Below are 25764 nucleotides of genomic sequence, written 5' to 3' on the forward strand. Positions count from 1 at the left end.
GCATTCCTTTTAATGAAGGATGTCCAACAAGGTTCAGACGCACTGCTCAGACAAGTCAACAGGTGAGTCTGAGTGGATTTCTGCTTAGATAGCAGTGTTGTGTAAGCATGTTGAAGTGTGAAGGGTCATTATGTCTTACTACTGTTGTATAGTTGATTTGTGAGCCAGGAAGAAGAGTCAGGAGACTAGAGATTTCCAGGTGGTACCCAGATCTTCAGGATGTAAACAGATGTGGGTATTTTTAAACATTTGGTCATCTTTAAGACCCCAATGAATCAGTCCTGTGATCTGCAGGTCATGGGAACTTCTTAACCTGGCACTAGAATACCTACCAGACAGACTCTCACAATGTACTGAGCACACACCGAACACACTGAAATGTTGAACTGTCAATTCATATAATAAACCCCATTTAAACCATACCCTTTACATTTACATTTATGGCATTTAGCTGATGCTCTTATCCAGAGCGACTTACAAGCGACTTACTCATATTACAAAGATGGGCCAATGTAGTGTTAGGAGTCTTGCCCAAGGACTCGAACCCTGGTCTCCCATGTGGTGTGGGAGCTCACTGGCAGGTAGTGGTGTTATCTGTTGTGCCACACCAACCACCTTTATATAATAGAATATTCATCACGACTCAACATCCATTTTTTACTTGTTGGTCTTTGAAAAGTAAGTAAGTATGGGCCTGTTTACACTTGGCATTAACATGCCTTTTTATCTGGATAGTATCTGGATCTACTTTGACTGGATTCTGTTTACATTTATCATCCAAATGCATCCCAAGTGTGATCCAAAAGAGAAGGTGGTTTGAGTGATCTAAAAGTAATCCGTTTACAGTGCATCTTGGGGGTGTTCACATCTGGCTTTTCATGCGGACAAGTGAAATTTGAACGTGGAAAAAAAGCAAGAAATACATTTACATTTGAGGCATTTAGCAGATGCTCTTATCCAGACCGATTTACACAAGTGCTTTGATGTTAACTCAGAAAAACATCCTTTACAAAAGCCACAAAAGTCAACATGGAGACCATAATACTTGACACTACACCCCATAAGTGACTTGGGTTGGGTTGGGGTGAAAAATGGTAAGATGTGGTTTGAATACAATAAATATATTTATTTTACACCAGTGTTTCCTAACCTGTCTTTATCCCTTAGACCTAAATAAGCTGTTTAACACAGAAAAATGCTCGGAAATGCTCTGATTGACTCCCTCAATGTCACTTTATACATATACAATACAATGACATTATTCTCTTTGTTAAATCCCAGCCAAGGTCAGAACACTGGGTCATCCACCCCTTGCACCCCTGGAGCATCGAGAGGCTCAAAGGGCCCGACAGTGGCAGCTTAGACCTGGGTATTAACCCCACAACCATGTGATCAATAACCCAGTGCTCTAACAACTAAGCAACCACCACCAATGCATTGTGTCTCGTTCAGAAAGCAGTCCAGGCCATAACACTCCCCATAACCTCTGCATGAACAGGCAGGGCTAAGCTACTCTGCTGAAAAGCCGGGTATATTTAACTGTGTTGGTTTTTGTGTCGTGTTTTTTCACAGGGAGAGCTTTGAGGGACAATAATCAGAAATTTCATTCTTCTTCTCCTCAGCTTTTTCCACCATCAGCACATACTGTTGTTTATTATATTATACCTTGCACACATTCTCTCTGTCTTCCAGCTCTTTATGATTTTGCTCTCCTGTACTCTTTGATTTTCATACACACTGGAGGAAATCTGACAGTGACCTATTTACATTCTGAATTAAAGACCTGCTCTCTCATGTTTGTATAGGTGGAATGGTGGAGCGTGGGACATAAGATCAAAGTTGTTTCAATCTTCTTTTGGGTTTTTATTTAGAATACTTTTAGTTAGGGTGAGTCGGGCTCACATTATTTAAGGTCAGGGTATATTTTTAAATCATAAATATCAGAATTTACAGTCAATTTACAGTCAGACTCTTATACATATTTATATTACCAGTGCGGACCACACCCTAAGGTGGAATGGGAGTGTTTTTTTTTTTTGGGGGGGGGGCAAGAGTTCAGGTCAGTTTTCTGTGGCATGCCTGTGAAGCCTGGCCCCCATAAAGGTGGGCATAAAAGTTTGTTCAGATGGGGATAGACTGTAAGGTGTGGGTGTATATATATATGTGTGTGTGTGTGTGTGTATATACACTAGTATACCATGTTTCACATGGACATAAGTATTCAGACTCTTGAGACACTTGACCACTGGGGGCCTAACATTACTCTTAATTATCTCTGATATCCACCTGTGGTAGATTCAGTTTATTGGACGTGATTTGGAAAGACACACGCCTCTGTCTATAAGGTCTCACAGCTGGCAATCCATATCAGAGCTAAACCCAAGCCATGAGGAGGACAGAACTGCCTGTAGAGCTCAGGGACAGGATTGTGTGGAGGCACAGATCTGAAGACAGGGGAGACAGGAGACAGGAGATATGACCAAGAATCCAATTTTCATTTTGGCTGAGTTCCAAACATGCTGTGTGCAGATGGGAGAAACTTTCAGAAGGTTAACCATCACTGCAGCACTCTACCAATTTGGGTTTATGGCAAAGTGGCCAGACAGAAGCCTCTTCCCTGTAACAGACACATGAAAGCCCACCTAAAAGACTCTCAGACTGTGAGCTGTGTGAACATTTTGGCCTCCATTCTAAGTGTCATGTCTGAAGAAAATCAGTAGAACTGTGTTCTCTGGAAGTATTGTGTTCCATATTTGGGATAAGTGGGGTGTTGGGGATGTTTTTGGGTTGGTGATCATCCAGCATCCTGACTTCATTAAGTTCTCACAGCAATGCTCCAGAATCTAGTACAAAGCCTTCTCTGGACAGTAGAATAGTTACTACCACTACTACTACTAACAAAAGCAGGATAAACTCTTTTTTATACTCTTGATTTTAAAAGAAACAATGAAAGAAATGTGTCCCAATACTTTTGTCCATATAGTGTACATTTAGATGTTAAATACTGGGTGGATAATACTAAATAAAACTATAAAACTCAAAGTGCTACCAGTATCCTCTAGTAAGTATCAGTTGAATCCGGAATAAACAAATGTCCAAATTACCCAATGCTCCTTAACACCTGAACTCACCCCATTTCTGTAGTGGGTTTCTTGCCCATTTCAAAGTGGGCTGGTGTTGTGTATCTGACCCGGCATGCTAAGAGAGCCTTGCGCTCTCATTATGCTTTTCATCTGCTGTCTGTGACCCCGGTGACCTTTGAGCACAGAGACCCGGTGCATAATTAAGCCACGGAGACCCGGGCGCACTTCAGACGTGATGGCCAACAAGGCAGCAAAGCCCAGGCTTTGCTTTAATATAATGCATAATTCCTCACTTTTAGCTGCTTCATGTAACTTACGCCATACAGCATGTGATATGCTATTGCTTTGACACGCATATTCGGAATAAGAATAGTGTGCTTCTGTGGGTTTTACATGTATTACTGCTGGAAAAAACACTGTGCGTTTATCAAAGCTTGGTTCAAAGCAGCTCTCAGCATCCATTGTATTAAACTGTCAGACTCTAGCGAGCTATTCCTTTTCCCCCAGTTCGAGTTTTTACTGTGATAGCAGTGTCATGCTGTGGCATGCATAAGAAAAGATGACCACAAATAAAACATTTTTGATCTTGGTCCTTTGAGGACAGACACTGTGCCTGCACACTTTCTCCAAGCTCGATCAAAGGAATCGAAGTCCCTCATGTACCTCATGTATGTTCCTCAAAGTGATCTAAGACCCTCTGAAAAAATGGCTCTCCTAAATCGTTCTTTAAGTGGGACAGCAGGGTCCGAAATGCAGCAAATCAAGGACCACAAACCTTGTTTTTTAAATGCTCTCTCTTTCTGGAGCATTGTAATAAAAAAAAGGGTAGAACTTGCTGAATTTTGTGCAGTAAAATGGTTTAAATCAGGGTCATTGACTTTGACAGAGGTTAGCTGAGTTAGTCTAGCACATTCCTTTAGTGTTTAAGGCTTTCGCCCTAAATCATACTGGGCCAGATTCATAAACTGCACTTGGCCAGATTTACTGTGATGTAAAGAGATATTAGCAGGGCAGTAACACACAGTGTTCTCATTCATCAATGAGTATTACTGGCCTATTTTGTGTGCTATTAGAAACTCATAACACAACACCATCCTGCAGAAAAATAACACTTGAATGAGTGGCATGCTGGTGCTGTTCCTCAATTTCCTTGCTTTCTACAATGTTCTACAAAAAATATGTTTGGTCACATTTGAAAGTTTTTAGTCAGTTACATATATACACCAACACCGGCTGATTGACCATTATATTTAAAAGCACATTCATTTGTCATGGCATGCTAGGCCAGACACGAAGGGATGAACACTCGCAGAGATGGAATCCAATGCAAGGTGATTTATTCAAACAAACTAACATAAAAAGCAAGAGTGCAAAAAACATAAGCAACAATGAGAGGGGAAAGTGTGAACAAAATCGAAACGTGACGACACAAAGGGCGGCTAGACAAAGCAGGTAGACAAAACATCAAGGCCGACCTAACCTGAAACGGCAGTGTGCTGCTGCGAGCGTAGGTCACCTTGCTGGACGTGGGGAGCCAGTGAATCTTGACAGTGGGCGAGTGAGCCTCGGTGATAACGTGGTTAGCAAGGTGACCTGCTCCTGAAACGTGGATACCCAAAAACGTCTGACCCAACGTCTACCCAACGCTGACCGTAACACACCTACAGTCGTACGAGGAACCTCTCGAGAGACCTCAAGGTTCAAAAATGAACAAAAATGAACAAAAATGAGGCGGAAGTCCTTATTTGGGCCTGTGGGCTGCGGCTCAGTATTGCACCGGGGGAGGGGCGATACAGAGGGGCTGACAACATTTAATATAAAGTATTTTGCATCATCTTTGCACATGCCTCAGCCAATCAGATAAAAAGATTAGTAAAAGTTAAAAAAGTTTACTTGTAATAATTAAGGGAATAATGAAAAAAAGGCCTCAACTCTGTGATGCTATTTTTTCACTTTGCTATATGTTGCTTTACTGTCATCCTATTGTAGCTTTGATTCTGAGATGTGTGGCTTTTCATAATGTAGAAGGTCCATTTTGGCATTCAATCAGGCACCTGTACTCCTGAAAGGCTTCTTTGAGGAATGCCATAGAAGAACCATTTTTGGTTCTATAAAGAACCATGTTTGGATTAGAGATGTGTGGGAAGAACCTCTTAAAAGTTTAAAGAAACTTCACTTGATGTAAACATCTATCACTAATTTAAAGGTTCTTCCTACTTATGCATCTTGCTTCTTAATGGATGCTTCTATGAAATCGCTCAAAGAACCATTTGAAGCATTGAAAGTGTAGTGTTGCTCATTAATATGCATTAGCCCATTAACATATTTATATTGGTAAGATACCCCTCCTTGTCCTGATTGGTGAAATGCTGGGTGGTCCACTTCTGTTGTTTGCTCTCCTGGTGGCAGAGAATGGAGTGGTTATGGGGTGGTTGCAGAGACCAGGCTTTAAAGACTCCTCTGAGAATCTATTTTATTGAATGTGAGGAGAATTTCACTTATTATTACAAAAAGTGTTCGAACATAAAAACCAATAACCCCACCCACAAAGTTTCCCCTTCTATCAAAATTCAAGCACAAAGCACAAAGGGAGGGCAGAGTCTCCTTCATTTCTATTCTTTGACTGTCTGTGTTTTTATCCTAACAGTTTTATTTTCCTCCAAAGGCTTCCAGTTCCTTTCTTGCATTATAATTAAACAGTTTTTTGGCTCATGATTCTTTCCTCTTCCAGCAAATGTTCAAAGCATTTCTATTTATCTGAAACATCAGATTTTCTTTAGAAATTTGGTCTTCATCACGTCCTGTTTAATCTCATCGCTGTTTACAACCATAAAGTGCTTCACAATGGGGATTTTATTGCCTTGACTAATACTCCTACACTATTATAATAATTTGCATTAATAACAATAATTGCTTCTAATGTTTCAGCTAATAGCAATCATTTACTTCTTATGAAGTATCCATGCTGGCTGCCCAAATTGGGCCTTGAAGAAACCTTAAAAGCCCAGAACGACTGAGCTTTGAGAGAACTAAAAGAGTTGTTTGGTCACTTTCCACACTCACTTTCATTCTTATTGCACTTCCAACAAATTTCAGAGGCTTGCCTTTGAGGCAACTTCATATGTGCATGTTTAAAGTAAATAAAAGTCTATGTATGTGTGTTGATGTGTGTGTGTGTGTGTGTGTGCTATCCCGAGCGGTATTGTGTTAAAAGCTGCTTTCATCACATTAGCAGAGCTGTGCTTTGATCCTGCCTTTGACAGCAGAGACGATTGCTGTCCACACATCACATTCAAAGAAGACTGAAGTCAAAAATCCTACTGTTCTCTTTCTTCTGTTGGTCCCACTGTACCTGCTTGCACCTCAAGAGTGGTATTTTTCCCCCCTCTAGAATTTGATATCGCAGACAGATCCGTGACAAAGACTGTCATCTTTTTTCCAACATGTTTATGAATTTCTCTCTCTCTCTCTCTCTCTCTCTCTCTCTCTCTCTCTCTCTCATTCACAGTTTCTGAGTACTCTTCACAAGAATCAGGAAAACACTTTAATTTGAAGAGCATTTTGACAAAGCTTTGTAGCTTTGTGAAAGTTTGAAATATCCATCAGAAAGTTTGGCATCTATACTGGAACTGTATGAGTACAGGTGTGTACTGCATTGTGCTGCATGAGCCCATGTAGACATTAGCACAATGTATTAAGGGTTAACCTTCAAGTTTGTTTAAAGTTGCCAATGCATTTATGGAGTAATTGAAACTCTTTGAAAAATACATACTTGACTTTGTTTGGGGATAAAAAATTCTCAAGCCTATTAATAACCCTGTTATTTTGCCTCTCCAATAAAAAATTAAATACAACCAACCAAAAAAACTAAACTAAAAAAAAACAGCTTTTGTACAGCACCAGCAATGGGCTCAGTGAGCCCATATATTATATCAAAGTTCTCCCAACTTGCATAGTTTGTATATAGGAAAAAATGGCTCTGGTGGTAGAGCAGATTCCCCCTTGAGGGAGCCAGCATTCTGGCCCTGGATTAATCTATAGTGTACCCATGACCCATAACCATACTTATAGTGTATAACTGTACAATTCATGGCAGTTGGGTCATGATAGCAGAACAGAAAGACGTGCATGCCAACAAACAGAAGGCTAGTTATTTTATCACCCTTCTTCAGGGTCAGGGTTAAAGGTCAGTTTAAGGTCAATTTAAAAACATGATGTATTGAGGTCAAGTATGTGTGTATGTGTGCTCGGGTATGATTCAAAGTTTCTCTCTCTGTGTGCATGTGCATCTATGTCTGTGTATGTAGGGCAAGGGCATAGATGTGTGTGTGTTTCTGTGTGTGAGTGTCTTCGTGGTTGTGTATGTGTGCATAAATTCAGTGTGTGTTTGTGTAAGTGTATGTGTCTAGGGTGAGCATATATTTGTGTGTGTGTGTGTGTGTGTGTGTGTATGTGTGTTTGTGAGGTCTGTGAACTTAAGTGTGTATCTAGGGCATGAGCATGCGTGAGTGTGTGTGTGGCTGTGTGTGTGTGATCAGTATTCTGGTTGAGAAGGTTATCTCAGTTGAGGGCTGCTGTCAAATGTGTGTGTGAGACAGCTCTGACAGGCCCGGTGAGAGCCCACCCCTGAGTCAGTCCAGCCCCACCCCTTCCCTCTCACAGGCTGCTCTGACCTGTCAATCAAATGCCCATGACCCTGCGAGATTAAATTACCTAATACTTGAGTCTTTAAGCGATCATGTGACAGATACAATGACGTTGTGTCAGAGTCAGACAGAGAGGAAATGGACAGAGATGTAGTATTCACTATATCAGCCATAACATTAAAGCACCCACCTAACATTGTGTGTCAGCAAAACAGCTCTGACCAGGCATGGACTCCAAAAGGCCTTTGAAGGATTTTGGCATTAGCAGTAAATCTGTTGAGTCCTGATCAGATGGGCTAGCCTTCCCACTAGGCATCCACAAGGGTTGGGGGCCCATGACCCTGTCAGACCCTTTCTTGGACCACGTTTGGTGCATACTGGGAACCCACAAGACCTGTCTGATGTTTTGGAGATGCACTGAACCAGTGGTCTAGTCAGCTGTACGCTGAAGTAATGTGGAGAAAGATCTCAGACTCCAGCTGCTGATGGCAAGCAGCATTACCTGGCCTTAGTCTTGCTATAAAAATATTTATAAGCTGTTATTTTCAGGTTAAATTGCTACACAATGTTGCATAATAAGCTCCGTTACGCTGGTAATGTCAACAACACTACTAACCATCCAGACTTTTAAACGGCTATTTGAAACATAATGGAACTAAGAACTAAGTCTGGCTAATGTGTGAATACAAATGTACTAACTGACCTTTTAGAAAGCGAGAGAGACAAACAGACAGACACACAGGCAGGTGAGACAGACAGGCCGAAGTCAGTGTGTGCTCTGACCTGAAAATGTTATTACAGGTAAAAAACCTTAAAAAAGAGGTCAGTGCTAAATGACTGTAACACAGAAATAGTTTCTTAATGAAGCCTCTGAAAGACAAAATGATCAAATGTCAGAGGAGAGGCTTTTATTTTGGTCTTCTCTCTGAGCCCTGTGAAGGTGGTATAACATTGATCAGTCAATACAGTGCATGCAGGCAGCTGACAGTTATAATAAAAATCTCTTTTCTCATCAGAGGATTTTGGTTACTATGATAAATTTGTGTCGAATCAGTTTTCCTTTGAATTTCTCGGCACATATTTCCCCTTCAGCTAAATGACAAACCAAAGGCTGCCTGCGCAATGATAAATGTCCATGGAGTACGCAGCAGATGTACTGATCTTCCAGCTGCCCTTTCAGCGCACTAGCATTGGGTTATAAAGTGGGTGAATGGCAGCCTCCGTAAATGACTAATCAAATATGAACAAGAGTTAAAGGTCAGGACTGATGTCAATCAAGCCTTCACTCACACGCTTAAATTGCAAATTACAAATATCACAAGCCAGGTCGGGTGAACGAGTGTGGAGCAGTATATAATTGCGTCGATGTCGGGATTGTTTTCTTTTTTCTTTTTTCCCCCAAAAGAACCTTTTTTAATGTTGTATCAACTCAACATTGTATATATGCATTTTCCCCACGGCTTAAAGGTTGCAACCATCTAAGCTTAACATGTTTCATGGAAAAGCAAAATGCTGAAGAATCTAAATTCCACATGAACATGTTAAATGATGTCTTTTGAGCTGACTGATTTCAATTGTGCCGTTATTGTTGCTTGTTTTCTGGTACCCAGGAAACCAAATAGCTGAAAGAATACATGCCATAGAATGCATGCATTCATTGTTTTACATTGTAGTCTGAAGTATGAACAGTAAGTATGTGACTTTGGTTGGGTGAAAAATTCTCAGATGCGGTTTTACAAGTGTATTTACCACCCTGTTACTTTACTTCAGAAGGAAATATGCTGATTTTCTTTTTTACAGTGGGCTCCTGGATAAAAACAAGATAAGCTCTTGTTGCTTTCGTTGGTTGGTTTACAACAGTGTGATAGTCAACAAAGGCATAGAATTAGCTTTTAGCCTTTTTAGCCATGCTTCCATATTTTCCCAATGTAGCCATTACAATTTAGTCTTAAATGCTTTTGCTAGTGGGCTGGGTGTATGTAAAGTTTGGGGTGTAGGTGTAAGACTGTTACATAACAGTTGTAGAGGGGTTGGAATTGGCCTGTTTTAAAGTTTCATTTAACTTCGATTTTGCTTTTGAAGGTTCACAATTTGTCATTTCTATGTACTGGACTCCACTTATTTAACTACACTAAGGTTAACACTGTTTTCCATTCTAGATTACCTTTAATTAGTCAGTTTGTTAATGGTAATGTGCAGCTTGTGTAACAACTGTTTGTGTGAGCATGGGTTGTGTTCTGCTTTGTTAACCTGTTATAACATGAGCTATACGATAGCATGATCAAAACAATCTTGCCATCTCCTTTGAAAACTCACTGGTCACTCCATCTACAGAAGATGGAAGCCTTGCTGTAGTCATGGATGATCAGTTATTGTTCTCAAGTCATGTTGCAAACATAACTTGGCCATGTAGATTTCTCCTGTACAACATCCAGAGAATTCAACCCTTCCTCTCTAGAGAGACCACCCAGGTGCTCGTTCAGTCTCTCGTCACTTCCAGACTTGACTACTGCAACTCTCTTCTGGCTGGTCTCCCTTTGCGCACCATCAGACCCCTGCAACTTATCTAGAATGCTGCGGCATGGGTCATCTTCAATGTTTCTAAGTTCAGCCATGTCACTCCACTGCTGCGTTCACTTTACTGGCTCCCTGTAGCTGCTGCCTGCATCAGGTTTAAAACCCTTTGGTCTACGAAGCCAAGAGTGGACAAGCCCCTCCGTATTTGATGGCAATGGTCAAAACGCTGTCTTCAAACGCAGACTGAAGACCCACTGCTTCCAAAAGTACTATGGTCTCCATATTGACTTGTGTTTAGTAGTGTCTAAGCTTAGAGGTATAATTGAATTTGTAGTCTATTCAAACTAGCTGAGGTTTTTCTTGGGTAAATAGCGAAGCACTTTTGTAAGTCACTCTGGAGTGTCTGCTAAATGTTTTAAATGTAAATGTAAATCTATGTACATAACCAGGACAGCTTAAAATGACAACCATCATTTCCAGAATTATATGAAATACAAAACAAGATTGGCAGACAAATAAATTTGCCACATGCATGGTTATCTTTCTAACATTAGGTTATGTGTCCATCCTGTGTCCATGTAAGGATTACACCATTGATAGGAGTTCCTCTATCCAGTCATGTGAGTAAACTCTATCACAAACTGCATACAAATTTCAGCTAGATGTTTTGGGTGCCTCAGCATTTCACCTGCTGTTCCAGATAGAGGATTGGGATTGTAGTCTGGTGATTTTGTTGGTCAGTAAAAGCAACCCAGCATTGAACCAGTCACACATATATTTGGACCTGTAAACCCTTTGGTTGTCAACCTGGAATGTAGGAGTGTCAACATTGAAGTCTGCTTGGAAATGAGGCATGCAGTTACTGGAAGAGTGGGCCAAAATTGGCAGGGAAGATATTCAAGTCTCAAGTGTAATCCTTACTTGACAGAAAAGTTGCTGTCAGGAAGTCAAGAAGCCACATAAGCAGGTTTTAGAAAATAAATGATTAATGACTAATTTGTTAATGAAGTTCTTTTCTTTTACTTTTACATTTACATTTAAGACATTTAGCAGATGCTATCATCCAGAGTGACTTCCAAAAGTGCTTCACTGTTTACTTAAGAATAACCTCAGCTAGTTTGAAAAGGCAAAAAATTCAAAGATACCTCTAAATTTAGACACTGCTAAACACAAGTCAATAAGGAGACCACTCTGCTATTCGCCCAAGTATTCTCTGAAGAGCAGGGTCTTCAGTCTGCATTTGAAGACGTTGAGTGACTCTACTGTTTGGACACCCAGGGGAAGCTCATTCCACCACTTTGTCTTCCGTGGATTTTGAGGGATGGCGGGTCGAGCCGAGCCATACTTGAAGCTCGAAGGGCTCTTGATGCAGTTTGGCTTTTGACCATTGCCATCAAGTAATGTACCTAATGTACTCACCAATCTACTGTTGCCATCAAATAAGGTACATTTTCAATTGTGGCAAAAAAAAAAAAAAAAAAAAGCCCACTAAAGACCCTTGAACCAGGGCTGGGTTTCCTGAAGGCATGAAGTTCCCTGAAGTTAACACCACCTTAAATGCTCTCTGTACCAGTTAAGCTAGGGTTAACACTTAGATGCTTCTGAGGAACTTGACCCACAACATCAGCGGATTCACACGCTGATGTACTGTTGCAATAAACAACACAGTTCCCTGAAAAAACTCTACTTTTCTTAACATCTCCATAACATAATGGCTGGAGATTGTTCTGTAAGTGCATGCAGTGTTCTCTTGCTCCCTTTATAAGCTCGATCTGATTCTCTTTGATTATGCCTGCTTATTGTTAAACCAGGCCCAGAATGACTTTTAATGTACATTAGAAACACACATCACTGCTGGATATCTCTGTAGTGGACCCAACCAGTGTTCTGAACTGGTAGCTGTCCCATATATTTGAATGCAATCAAAAGGAACTGTACTGCAGACTGGGGTGAAGAATATCTAAGCTTTTTTATATAGAAAAGAAAGTTCTCTCCTTAGTTTATCACCACCAATTTCATAACCCTTCTGAATATTTTAATATTCAAAGCCTGAGGCACCTCGCCTGAACTCATACTTAATATACGCTATCATTAAAGGCAGTTAATAACATGGCGTTGGCATCAGCATAATGCTTGAGTGTAGCAAAATACAAAATGCAGAAAGCTGCAGCTAAAAATGAATGAGCAGAAGCAGCTGTTTCGGGCTGCGTCACATTCAAACAAAACCCAGCAGTGTCCAATGATGCACGATGGACTTTTGTCTGTGATGCATTCATTCTGCCGGCCGACGTTTGGCTGAAAAGCGGCTTATGCTATTTACTCACCAACATCAGACTAAACACAGGGAAATGTGAGGCTTTTCAATCCCCAGCTTGAAGCATTCGAGAGTCGGACAATAGGCCCGAGGACAGTACGCCGTGGCAACGACTCAGATTTCATTCAGCTGTATGAAAATGCTGTAATTGCAGCTTGGCTCATTGGCCCTATAAATTCATGTGATTACTGTCCACTATCTCCACTCCAAAATGGGTAAATGACAACATAACTAACAATTGTGCAAAACCGAACTGTCAAAAGTAGCTTCGTAATTATGCCTGCCATTAAAACAACAACAAAAAAACAAGTGGAGAAACACATTTAAATGGCTGTGCAGTTGCTGTTTCTGGCTCTTTTTAATCAGACCCAGCCTAATAAAAGTAATGTCTTCATTATTAGGCAAAGCGCCTGAAGAACACTTAAAGGGAGAAGAGTGAAATTGATTTCCCATTACCTTCGTGTTTCAGAAGGACATTAAAAGTCATAGTTAAAGTTTATCAATTTTCATGGTAAACATAAAGCTGACCCAGATATGTTCAGATGTTCTGTAGCTTCAAACGCCTGCATGCAGTATGAGAATCCTCCCGCGGTGTACTCCGCGTTCATCATGCATGAGCTCCCACTCTAGACGCGGCTCTGAATCTCTGAAGGGCTGCAGACCTGTCAAAGATGGGGCTGTATTCGTAGAGTCGCAATAAGTATTATATCAGCCATCGTGTTCGTTTTTTGCAAATATCTGGTGAATCAATATGAGATGTGTTCTGATGTTTAAAAGGTGATACACATAAAGGTTTGCTTTGCTGCTGTTGCTGTTGTTAAGCAAACACTTAATAGACAGAAGTATGTGGACTGCCTCTCCACCAGAATTTCTTCTGAAGTCATGGGTATTATAAGGAGTATTTAATAGCAAATAAGGTGTGTGCACCCTCTTTTCTACGGTAAGAGCCTGTAGTCTTCAGGGAAGATGTTTGCACACCAGATGTTGGCTGGCGAGGTCAGCTACTAGAGAATAATGCAAGTGTTTACAAGTGAAATCAATGTCGCAGACAAATTTCCAGTATTGGAATACAATTATGCAAGTCTTCCTAGAATTGCAACAGACTCCCATCATCTTGATCATTTGGTGTAGGGTGGTCAGGATAACCACCTTAACTCAATCTCAATCTCATTGTGTATTTTTAAAAGGAGTGAGGAAACTGGAGCATCTGGAGAAAACTTGCCCAGACACAGGGAAAACACGCCAAACACCTCACAGACAGTGACCTCAGTAGGGGTTGAACCCGCAACCCCAGACCCCTGGAGCTGTGTGACACATACACTTACCTGCAGCGCCAATAAGTTCAACCGTGTTTAATACTTTGACATGAGTTCATGACATGTTCATTGTCTCGGCTCATGTAAATTGTGAAGTGGACGTTGTAAACAACCAATAGGTGAGCTCTATCTCACAGACCTTTCTCTCCCCATTCATTTCACCAGGGTCAAGTCAACATTCTGCAGCGTTGTTTTTCCCGAACAAACAGACAAACCGTGGCCACAGCTGCCTCTGTTTCTGCTCCATTGCTTAACAGTGTTTCTTCTTGTCAATTTTCCAACAGGAGCATGATGGGAAAGGAATCTAATTGCAGTCTTGCTTATAGTGACCCTTCAGGTTCTTAGTGTTTGCAAAATCATAGTCTTTTTGAGTAAGTAGATGTAAGAAAGTGTCAGACTAGTCTTTAATCTAGAATCTAGTGTATGGTTAGCATAAGAAAAATGCAAGAGCTGGAGGAGGTGGAGAGGCTCCAGTAGACAGTAGAAGAAGCATACAGTCTGGTGAAGAGAAAAGTGAGAGAAAAAAAAAGGTGGAGAGAAGAAGGACAGATCCAAAGCGAACACTGAGAAGCTGAAAGGAAGGACCAAGAATCTGAAAGGCTTTCAGACTGGAGTTTGACCTACAGCTTCAAACAGAAAGCAGAGGTAAGCTGGAGAGAGTCTGGGCTCGGCTGAAAGAGAACAGACAGCACATCCAGGTTGAGCGGAAGAAAAGTAGAGAGAGAAAGAGCAGACTGTGAGAGTGAGAGGCCCAGGAAGCTTCAGTGAGGAAGGAGATGGAGGCTTCAGAGGAGAAAATGATAGCCCTGAAACTGGACAGGAGGACAGTAGACAAGAAAGAGTTGATGGAAATGCAGGAATTAGATCATTTTCTAATTTCTTTGAATGAATACATTTACTGCAGTAAAATGTCATTTTTTCTGGGGTTTATTGCATCATACGGTGCAGTCAAAAGCCTGTAACTGTTATGCCCTCCTCTGTGTTTGTGCATCTTACAGGATATTACAGGTGTAGAATATAACAGAATTGTCTTCGCAATGTGACTGTGTGATGTGATTCCATCAGCTTTTCCATACAGCAAAAGTATGACAAAAACCTCCTGCCTCCAAAACACCAACTTTACAGAATAGGGAGAAACCTCCTGAACTTTCAATGGAAGTCAATGTAAAAGATTTGACCCCAGGTCATTCTTGGGCATTCTATTGGTTCATTCATTATGGAAAACTGCCAGCTTGTGGGTAAATATTCTGCCATATCCTGTGGAGAAGGCTTTTCTCAAGTATGGATGCACTTGAAATCCATTATTTGTATAAAATGACTTTATTACTATAAGTGGGTAATAAGATTATGAGGTTATTATCATGTTTTTTGAAGGTGACAGCAGTATGCAAATCAAGTAGCCACTCCCACCTCAGTCATTCATGCCAAGGGTACTAATCCCGTGCAAATCGGTCATAAATTTTACAGATGTCCTGGAGTAATGTAGTAAAACTAATCCCGTCTGAATAGGGCTAACGTTTTCTCCTTATCCAAATGAAAATAAATAAATATAAATGGATGTATCTCACGTTATTCCGCTATTTTGAGTTGCTGATTATATTCGTTGGCAACTTTGAGTTGAATACACTTTTGAAAATTGAGTTTCAAAATTTGAGTCAGTTTCCATTGGCAAATGGACAGTGATTGGACAATGCTAATGTTGGATTTATTCATATCTCTCATACTGATGTTTCTCAGCAAGTCCAAGTCCTGGTATTATCTATTTGCATATTGGGACTGTCCTGCCCCCTCAGTCACCATCAGAGTGTACTCATTCCCCCTGGGTGCCTTCTCTAAGAGTATTAGATGAGTTTTCATGTAATGCTTGACAGCTTGGCCAGAGTGTTGAAGGCTCCAAGTAATCTTACCTACCCACCCAATACACATCTTCTTCAGCCTGCTGCAATCAGGGAGGAGACTGCAGTGTCTCCAGGCTAGAACCAGCAGACTGAGGGACATCTCAATCCACCAGACAATCCCCCCCGTCCTGCCTCCCCTTCTTATTTCACCCCCTTAATATACAAACTTTGGATCCTGCACACGAAAAACACACAAACTCAGTACTGAACTCTGCATCATCAAGAACTGGTTATGCACACGTCACTTTAAGAGTCTATAAGCTCTGATTTGCACTACTGTTTATATTTGCACTGACCATACCATGATTTTTAATTTGCTGCATGTCACTTACTTTGTATGTCATTTCAGGGACCTCTATACATATTCATACACTTCATTGCTGCATATGCCACTTCTGATGTCAATGTCAGGGACCTCTATATTATTATATATACAAACATTAAATAACTCAATTTAAATATTTGATGTTTATTGTTGCACCATGGATCTGAGAGTAGTGTAATTTCAATGTCCTCTTCATATTGCAGTTTAGACAATAAAGCTGCCTTTGACTTTTAATGGTTTTGATGTATGGACTCTTGAGGTGGTAGGTCCATTGTTTTAAGAACACCAGAGGTCTTTTTGTTCTTTTTCTATTCTCATTAAGGGCTTTTTGATCTTTTCAGACCCACAGTGTTGAGTCATCTCCTCACAGTGGAAGGATGGACCGAAACACCTGTGGATTTCTCTTAGCTGTGAAGCGAGAGTGGAGCTTGATTTTCTCCTCTCCATCCAAAAGATGAAAGCTTTAAGTGCTGTTTGTCTGATAGGGACAGTTAGGTGCTCTAGCAGGTCTTGCATGGTTCTTTGGAGTCCCATTTTCTCTATATCTTCGAATTACTTTTTGAGCCTCAGTTTTGGAAACCTTATTTGACTCAGAAATAGCTCCTGCCTCCAGTGGCAGAAAGACTGAGCAGGAGAAATAGACAACCCCCTAGTGTTAATGTGTGCACATTTGCAGTAATAAATGTAGTTCTCACCTAGTTGCTTGGCAACACAGTAATATACTCCATCCTTTTACCTGATGCGCTTCTTGCCTGGCAGAGTGGACGCGCAGGCCCTTGCCTGGCACTCATCAGGGTTAAGTCGATAGCAGGCAGGGGGAGCGTGGAGGCCGTGTGTGTGGAGCGCAGCGTGTGTGTGTGTGTGCATGTTTCTACCTGAGCTGAAATGCTGTAGTCGGCCCTGCAGGAGACTCAGCAGGCCAAGAGGAAAACAGCCTGCTAAACCAACACACTCTCCCCAGGACTCTCCCACCCTGAGACCACCAAGCCCAGCATGTGTGTATGCCTAAACACAAAGAGAGAGAAAGGGAGAGGATTTTAGAGCCTCGTCATGGTAGATAATCAAACTGCTGAGGATGCTTTTCAATACTGAAAAAACAAACATGACTTTACAGGATATTCACTCAATAAGCATTTTATTAGGAACACTACAATGGACCCAGTGTTGTCTTCTACTGTTGCAGCCCATACTCTACTAAAAAATCTAAAGGTGCTACAAAAGCTTGAGAAGACCCAGTTTTGGTGTGATCTTTAAATTGATTAAGAACCTTTGCATCAAAAATGAGTTTTTAGGGTCATTTAAAAGTTCTTCACACTCACACATCTCTAGAAACATGGTTCTTCATGCAACCAAAACTGGTTCTTCTATGGCATCAAAGGTAAAGGTGCACATATTTGTCACTATACAGTGTACACCGTACAGTGTCCTCCGCATTTAACCCATCTGTGGTAGTGAACACACACTCACACTAGTGCACTAGGGGCAGTGAGTACACACACCCAGAGTGGTGGAAAGCCAACTGCAGCGCCCGGGGAGCAGCGAAATGTGTCCTCCGCATTTAACCCATCTGTGGTAGTGAACACACACTAGTGCACTAGGGGCAGTGAATACACACACCCAGAGTGGTGGACAGCCAACTCCAGCGCCCGGGGAGCAGAGAGGGTAAAGGGCCTTGCTCAAGCTTGCCAAGCCCGGGAATCAAACCCACAACCCTGTTATCGATAGCCCGGCGCTCTAACCGCTGAGCCACCACTGCCCACAAAAGCATCAGGTCCCACTGAGATCAATCAAAGACCTATTTGTAGCACCCTTATTTTTAAGAGTGCAGCTAGAATTTTTTGGTTCTGAATGTTACGTGACTTAGAACATGCAATCTGTCAGGTTTTCTGGATGTTTCAGGAAATGGGCTTTTCACATTTGGTAGGCATATTTCAAAAGGTAATGCAAGTTGTGATGGTGGGTTAGGCCAGACAATGAGGGACGAACACTCGCAGAGATGGATTCATTATTCAGTAGTTTAAACAAATTAAACAAAACACAAGATAAAACAAGGGGGCAAAATAAGGCACCAGAAGCAGCAGCCACAGGGCATAAACGTGAACACAACACAAACTTGACAAACAAGAGGGCGAAAACAAACACACCTGAGACTGGGGGTTTAGCTGGTGGACCAGTTACTTAGCAAGAACGGCTAGGCCAACCAAACCTGGCACTGCTGCGTGAGCGTGGGTCGCTAGCTGGAACGAGAGTCGTGAGTATCTCTTGGCTGAGAGCGAGCACGCCTCGCTGAGTCCTTGAATGGCTGTGTGGCCTGCTCGCGAACGAGGACATAGATCAGAAGCTGGCCTTAACACACAGTGGGCAGTACCGGGAACCTCTCGGGTTACCTCAAGGTTCCAGGCATGCGATTCTCAACGTCGAACTAAGACGTCGAAGCTCCATAAGTACCCCCAAATCCCAGGTGTAACTCATACACATGAAACTAGACACACTGAATCAAACATTAACACAAATAAACATGAACGGAAACACATGAAACAAACGAAGCGGAAGTCCTTATTTGGGCCTGTGGGCGGCAGCTCGGCATTGCCTCCTTTAGAGGGCGTGATACAGAGGGGCTGACACAAGTGCATCATTTCAACTTTTATTACCAGTTAAAGCAGAAGAAAATTCTATTCTGTGTTTAAATAAATGCTTCAATTATTAGGCTTGGAAAACATCTCATGACGCAGTCAATATATATTACTTATCAGTGTGATATCACAAAAATGTGATATATTTTGTATTTATTGTACACTGAAAAAACAACCATGTCATTCATTTAAAGTGTATTTTTTTCTGTTTTCTGGTTGAAACCTGTTTTGTTTAGTTTGTCTACAAGCAAAATAGCATCCCTCTTAAGAAATTTTAAAGCAATAATTTTACTGAAATGATGTTTTTACTTCAAGCCAAAGGCTGACATGACCTCATGACCTCATGACCTCATGGCAACATATCAGTTTTGCTGTCCACTATTACATCACTCTGAAAAAGAAGTCCATCTGTTGTAGACCTAGAAGTTTGCTAAAGTCTGTTGTGCATAAAGCTGGATGTATCTCATGTTATTCTGCTATTTTGAGTTGCTGATTATATTTGTTGGCAACTTTGAGTTGAATACACTTTTGAAAATTGAGTTTAATTGGTTTCCATTGGCAAATGGACAGTGATTGGACAATGCAATATTAATGCAAAAAAACACAAAAATAAAAACTGATGTTGGATTTACTCATTTCTCTCATAACGATGTTTCAGTAACTGACTCCAGATTCAGGTCACTTTTCCAGTTGGGTCCTGGTATTACCTATTTGCATATTGGGCATGTCCTGCCCCCTCAGTCACCATCAGAGTGTACTCATTCCCCCTGGGTGCCTTCTCTTAGAGTATTAGATGAGTTTTCATGTAATGCTTGACAGCTTGGCCAGAGTGTTGAAGGCTGTATAAGCAAGTTGTTGTTTGAGAGGAGCCGTGTTCACTTTTAACTAGTTCTGATGTCTGTGTTTTTTCAGCGGATTAATGTCAAAGGATCACCTGAAGTATTATTTAAAGAAATGCAAGTGAATAATTGATGTCTACACAACCTGAAGCTGTTGGCCCATATCTGAATGGTTTTATGCATTGCACTGCTGCCACTCATTTGGCTGTTTAGCCAACTGCATGAATGAGTATTAGGTTCCTTATGTTTCTAATGAATTGCCTACTGAGTGTACATGTATTAGGAAATATTTACCAGTGACTTGAACAATGTATGTATGTATGTAATGGCAGGGGATCATTATATGAGTCTAATTTGAGATAGTGCTTAATGAGTTTAAAAAATGTTCAGTGTTTTGTTGAGTAAAACTCAGGAACTTTTCCAATTGGCTCTTGGTTAATCTATTTGCATTCTGGGAGTGTCCTGCACCTTCAGTCACCGTCAGCGTGTAATCATTCCCTTCCAGGTACCTTCTCTTAGACAATCTATTGCGTTTAATGGAAAGGTTAACTCTCTGCCCTTAGTGTTGAAGGTTGTGTTGCTCAGACTGGCTGTATGCAGTTTGAGAACTGCATTGCTCTCTCTTGCATTAACATGTAATTATCAACAATGGGTTTCAGATGTATTGTGTAGACAAGTGCAAGCTTTGCTGTTTGTAAGACTCCTTTATTCAGTGTATGATCTTGATTTCATATTTGCAACACACTGTAAAACTACACCTCTTAATGGAATAATGAAGTTAGTGGAACTTAAATACTACAGAAATGTGATATTTTGAGTTGAGGTGTATTATACAAACTGAGGGAACTGAGTCAACTGTGTTGGTTTATTGTAATACTGTGGCTTGTGGTACCACCTATTTACCTATTTGCATGTTGGGTGTGTCACACCCCCCCCCTCTCACTCACTATCATTGTGTTGTCATTCCCCCCCCCCGGCTACCTTTCCCATGGTTGGTCTGATGGTTTATGTGTTCAAGTGACAATGTGTGGCTGCTGTGCTGAAGGGTGTAAGGGCAAATTCTCTGTTTCCGGCTGCATGCATTCATGTGCTACTGTGCTAGTTCCTAAACAAGTGTGTGATAGTAGTTGGTGTTGATTGAGTTAGTTGGGTGTACTGTCCTAAATGGAGGCAAGTCCTTTTAAGCTGTAAAATCAAAGAGGGGATTATATGGAGGGTTTTAGTTGGCTGCTGGTTTTCCATATCAGTTATGATTTTTATCCAAACATGAATGCATAGTGTTTTTTTAACTCAAATAAATGATGTGTTTGTAATACTTCATTATTTCTTGTAAACACAATGCAATTTGTTTTGTACACAAAGTACATTCTGGCTTGGCCACACCCACAACTTATTTTATTGGCCACTGGCAGTTTGGGGTTTGGTGATGCATTAGCATACCTTATGTTGAGGCATGATTAGTCAAGCACAAACCATTCCACACATTTTGCATATCGGGGAGGTCTTTCTCCCCTTGCTCACTGTCAGTGTGTTGTAGTGCCCCCACACTACAATCATACAATGTTACATTTTGTATGATTTTTGCTGCTAAGTGTGGCTTTATGTTGGCTGGTTGCTGCTGTGCTTTCTTAAGTAATAGTTCTCAGTTGTTTTATCAGCTTTTGTGAAGTCAGTAGTTGCTCGTATCGGTTGGTTTAGGTTCAGATAAGTGTAAACAATTCAGTAAGCTCTATATGTGTTTATGTGTTTGTTATATTAGTTTATTTGGAATTAAAAGTAATTCAAATGATTACATGGAACATTATTCTTGTAAGTTGGATTGGCCAAATTTAGTTGCATTTTTGTCCCATTCGATTTGTGCACTTCCAAAAATATTTTCATGTAAAAAAAAAGACTGACCATAAACAAATAAAGGATTTTTTAAGGATTCCTTCCTCTCATTGTTTATTAGTATCAGTAGTAGTAGGAGCAGTAGCAGCAGTGGCCAAGTGATTAGAGCACTGGATTATTGATCACAGGGTTGTGGATTCGATACTCAGATCCACTAAGCCACCACTGTTGGACCCTTGAACAAGACCCTTAACCCTCTCTGCTCCAGGGGTGCTGTCAGACCTTTAAATGCCCAAATAAAGAGTTATAACAGTGAGGAAATAGGAGCCTGCTAACAGGTTTGTGGAGTTAGTGGGTTAACAGTATTTATCACAGTCTAAAGTTCATTATTATTTAATCCCAACATAAAAAGTAATGCAAAATTATTCTTAAGGTAGTGACATTAGAATGCTGAGGAACAGGTGTGCTGAGTTGGCTTAGCCCATTTTAAGGCCTTTGATTTTTTTGACCTGAAACAATGCAAACATATTATACAAAATAACTGAAATCTGAAGTATCATGAATTCTCAACAACGCTTTTGTCTGTCCAGTGCTTAAAGAGGGGTTGTGGAGGGAAAGGATTGCAAAGCCGGGCAGAAGATGAGCTCTGGTGAACAGACGAGAGAGATGATAGGAGCAGGGAGGGGTTTTGGCATTTGAGAGGTCTTTTCATGTCCACATTTGCAGCGAACGACTGCACATTTGAGCTGAAAGCCTTTTGGACCTCATTTGTAACACTGTCAGAGGCTGCTCCATGTGCTGCTGATATACTAACGACCTCTGAGAGAGATAGAGAGATAGAGAGAGAAAGAGGGAGTTTAGAAAATAGGTGGAAAGAGAGGGAGAGAGAAAAAAAGATGTAGTTAGGTATGAGAAAAAGAGGGCAAACATCCATATGGCTATCAAGCCAACACGTTTCCACTTTGATCCGTCGATGAGAGTATGAGCTTTTACAGGGAAATGTCAAACCAAATCAACCCCCCACTGCCACACACACACACACACACATACACAAGGAACATTGTGCAGCTGAACTTCACACACAAGAGCTGGAAAAAATAAAGAAACTGAAGCTGCAGTCTAAAAATGAAGACAGTTTTTGCTCCCCGGGTAAACAGTCTATGTCATTTCTGTATGTTTGAGCACAGAGGAGATGGTGAGTGGTGGGCAAATTTATGTTCTGATTGCCTTGGCAGTGACCACTGCAGTGTTTGGCACTGTGGTGCAGAATTCACCCCTGGCACAACACCACACTTTTGACTTCTCAATAACAAGTAAATGAATGTAATCGAGGGCGTGTGAGTCCCAGGGTGAGTTTATGTCTCTTTATGTCTTTTTGGTTGTGAGAGGGAACCAGGGAGACAAGGAGACATGCTAATGTTACCTTAGCCTACAGAGAATGTGATAGGACTGTTCGTTAGGAAGGTTAGCCTGTAACATTACAGAAATAATGTTGCAGGATCATTCTAAAAATGCATGGTTTGCATCCCAACATTATCAGAATGCTTCATACACAACATTATGGAAGCATATAAAGTAACTTACCAAATACTAAAAATACAATAAATCAAATGCAGTACAATAAAAACATGGATACAACTAATAATATATGTATAAATCATATTTAATGAAAGTTTCATAAAACTAAATTTCCAAACTTAAGAATCTGAGCATTTATTTAAACAAAATATTAAAATATTAGAATATTTTCAGAATTTACACTGATAATAAAACAAGGGTAAATAGTGAACTTGCATTACTTTTTAAATATGGCTACCAAATCCCATATTCAATTGTGAGAATAAACTAATAAAAATAAAACCAAAGTTAAATAAAAAAAGTAATAAAAACTTCCAGAAAACTTCACAAACTCTACAAACACTGTAAATAATTGCTGTGAAATAATGTTTATTTATTTTGTTATTTATTCTGTGTTTGTATTGTGTACCTATAACTTAAACTTCAAGTTACTGTAAAATCAAAGCCCAGTTAAGTTAAAAAAGATAAGTGGAACTCCTTTGTTCTCTCATTTACTAAACAGTTAACATTAACAGTAAAACACAGGAGCACAGAGCTAGCACAGACATCAGCAACTTAGGCTTACATACTATAACAATGAACCACAATAACCAACACATTAGCTTCCAATGTATACCAAAGTGAAAGTAGCCCAGGGGAACCAACAACACATTGACAGTGAGTTTCAGTGAGTGCAGGACACGCCCAGAGGTTGGATCAATCAACCCCTACAGGTCAGTGTAAATTAATGAAACAGCACAGCTGGCTCTGTTACTGGGAACTTGATCAGAAATGATTCAATCCAACATCAGTGCAATTTCTATGTTTGAGTTTTTGGCCTATGCAGGTTTTAAACCTACATAGGCCAATCACTATCCAGTTGCCAGTGGCAACAGACTAACTCAATTATTATCAATTATCAGTTAAGTTGCTTCAACTTAAAGATCCCATTTTAATGTACAAAATGACCACAAGTGTTTACCTAACTCAAAATAGTTGTATGATGTGTGGGAATACCAATTCTACTTATAGCTTAACTTATTTAAGTGCAAACAACTTGTGGTTTCACAGAACTGTAAAAACTATCACAGCTACCACATGCGTCAACTATTTGCCCATGAGAGGCGTGTCACCACCCCCATAACTCACCATCGCTGTGTAGCTGTTTTCCACACACTACATTCTCTCTCTCTAGGTTTGTATGGTGGTTGGCTGCTTGGCTTCAATGTTGATGGGTTTCGGTGGTAATGAGCGTGACTGTGCTGGTTGTTTACTCTTGCCTTGTCTCTCTATATGGCAATAATGTTTGTTACATTATCTAAATACTGTTAAAGAAAGAAAAGTCAGTAAAACTCAAAAAGCTTTGTTCAAGACTAGTTGTATAGTTGTATAGTTCTCATGTTAGCTCAGTTTAAGATGTATTTTAGTGTTGATAAAAAATGTCAGTCAGTGTAACTAATAACTGGTATATGTTGAGTAAAAAAGAACATTTGGTACCATTTTTTGTTTGGCATTGTACAGTTATATCCTGTCTTCCGAAAATCACAGTATTTTACACCAATAGGATACAGTTATGTACTGTTTCTTACTGTTTTTCACAGTGAATTGTTCAACCTAACTTTCAGATTTGATGTTGATATAAAACATAAATATAATAAAGTCTGCTGCTGCCTGCTGTGTCTCACAGGCTTTCACTCTGTGTAATTCTGATTAATTGGATTAATTCATTGGTTCCAAGTGGCTCTAATGCACTACCTCTTTAGATAAGGTGTTTGGGTAAGTTTTACCCAAAAATAGAAACTGCACTGATGTTGGATTTAAACATTTTTCAACACGTTTCATGTCACTGAGTCAACTGTGCTTTTTCAGTAATATACACTGACCTGTATGGTTGATCTGTGAAGAACAGCCTCTTTGAGTAAAACTTTCCCATTGACTCCTGACACCATCTATTTGCATACAGGGCGATCGCCCCCAATCACTAATGGCAGCGTGTTGTCATTTTCCCAGGGCTACCTTCTCTTAGGTGTACATGTGCAGTTTATGTAACATTTGACTGGTTTGTCTTTGTGTTGTAATCTAAAAGAGCAAATTGCTGATTTATTGTAAGTCCATTGCTTCCTAGAAGGTAAATTAAGGTATTTAAATAAGTCATGAAAACATAAAAACAGCAGCATTTCACTACTAACCTTTTAGTGTAGTTGTTTTATTTGTAGTGTTTGTAATAGTTCAGAAAACCTAGAAAGTAATTGTTTGCCTGCAGACACGTTAATGAGAACATCTGTAAGGTTATTGTTTTTTCACTGAATTTGACATATATTGTTTGACTTCTGTTTTGCAGTTTTTGTCATTTGACTGTTTTTTTTTATTTTATTTAAAATTTTCACAGTAAAAATGGTCCAAGACAGGAACCCCCTATGACAGGGTCATGGTCATCTAATACTCATTGATGTAATCCATGGAGGCCCCACCTCACAACTTACAGGGTTTAAAGGATCTGGGGCCAGATACCATAAGACCCATCAGTGGGGGAACCTACTCAATATTAGGCAGTTGCTCCACTTGCCTTCTCAAAAAAAAAAATATTCAAAAGAACCTAACCATGGACAGCATTTCTGCACTGATTTATGACTTATCAAAACGAAAACATCTTTTTGGAAGTGCATAAAACCCTTGAGGGACAAAAACACAACTGAACTAATCTCAACACAGACAGCAGAAACATACTTTCACAGCCTTCAACTTCAAGGGAGGGTTGTCTTGGGGGATGACAACTCATTGATGGTAAGGGAAAGGAGAGGACATG

The sequence above is a fragment of the Salminus brasiliensis genome, chromosome 6 (assembly GCF_030463535.1).
Source record: "Salminus brasiliensis chromosome 6, fSalBra1.hap2, whole genome shotgun sequence".
NCBI lineage: Eukaryota > Metazoa > Chordata > Actinopteri > Characiformes > Bryconidae > Salminus > Salminus brasiliensis.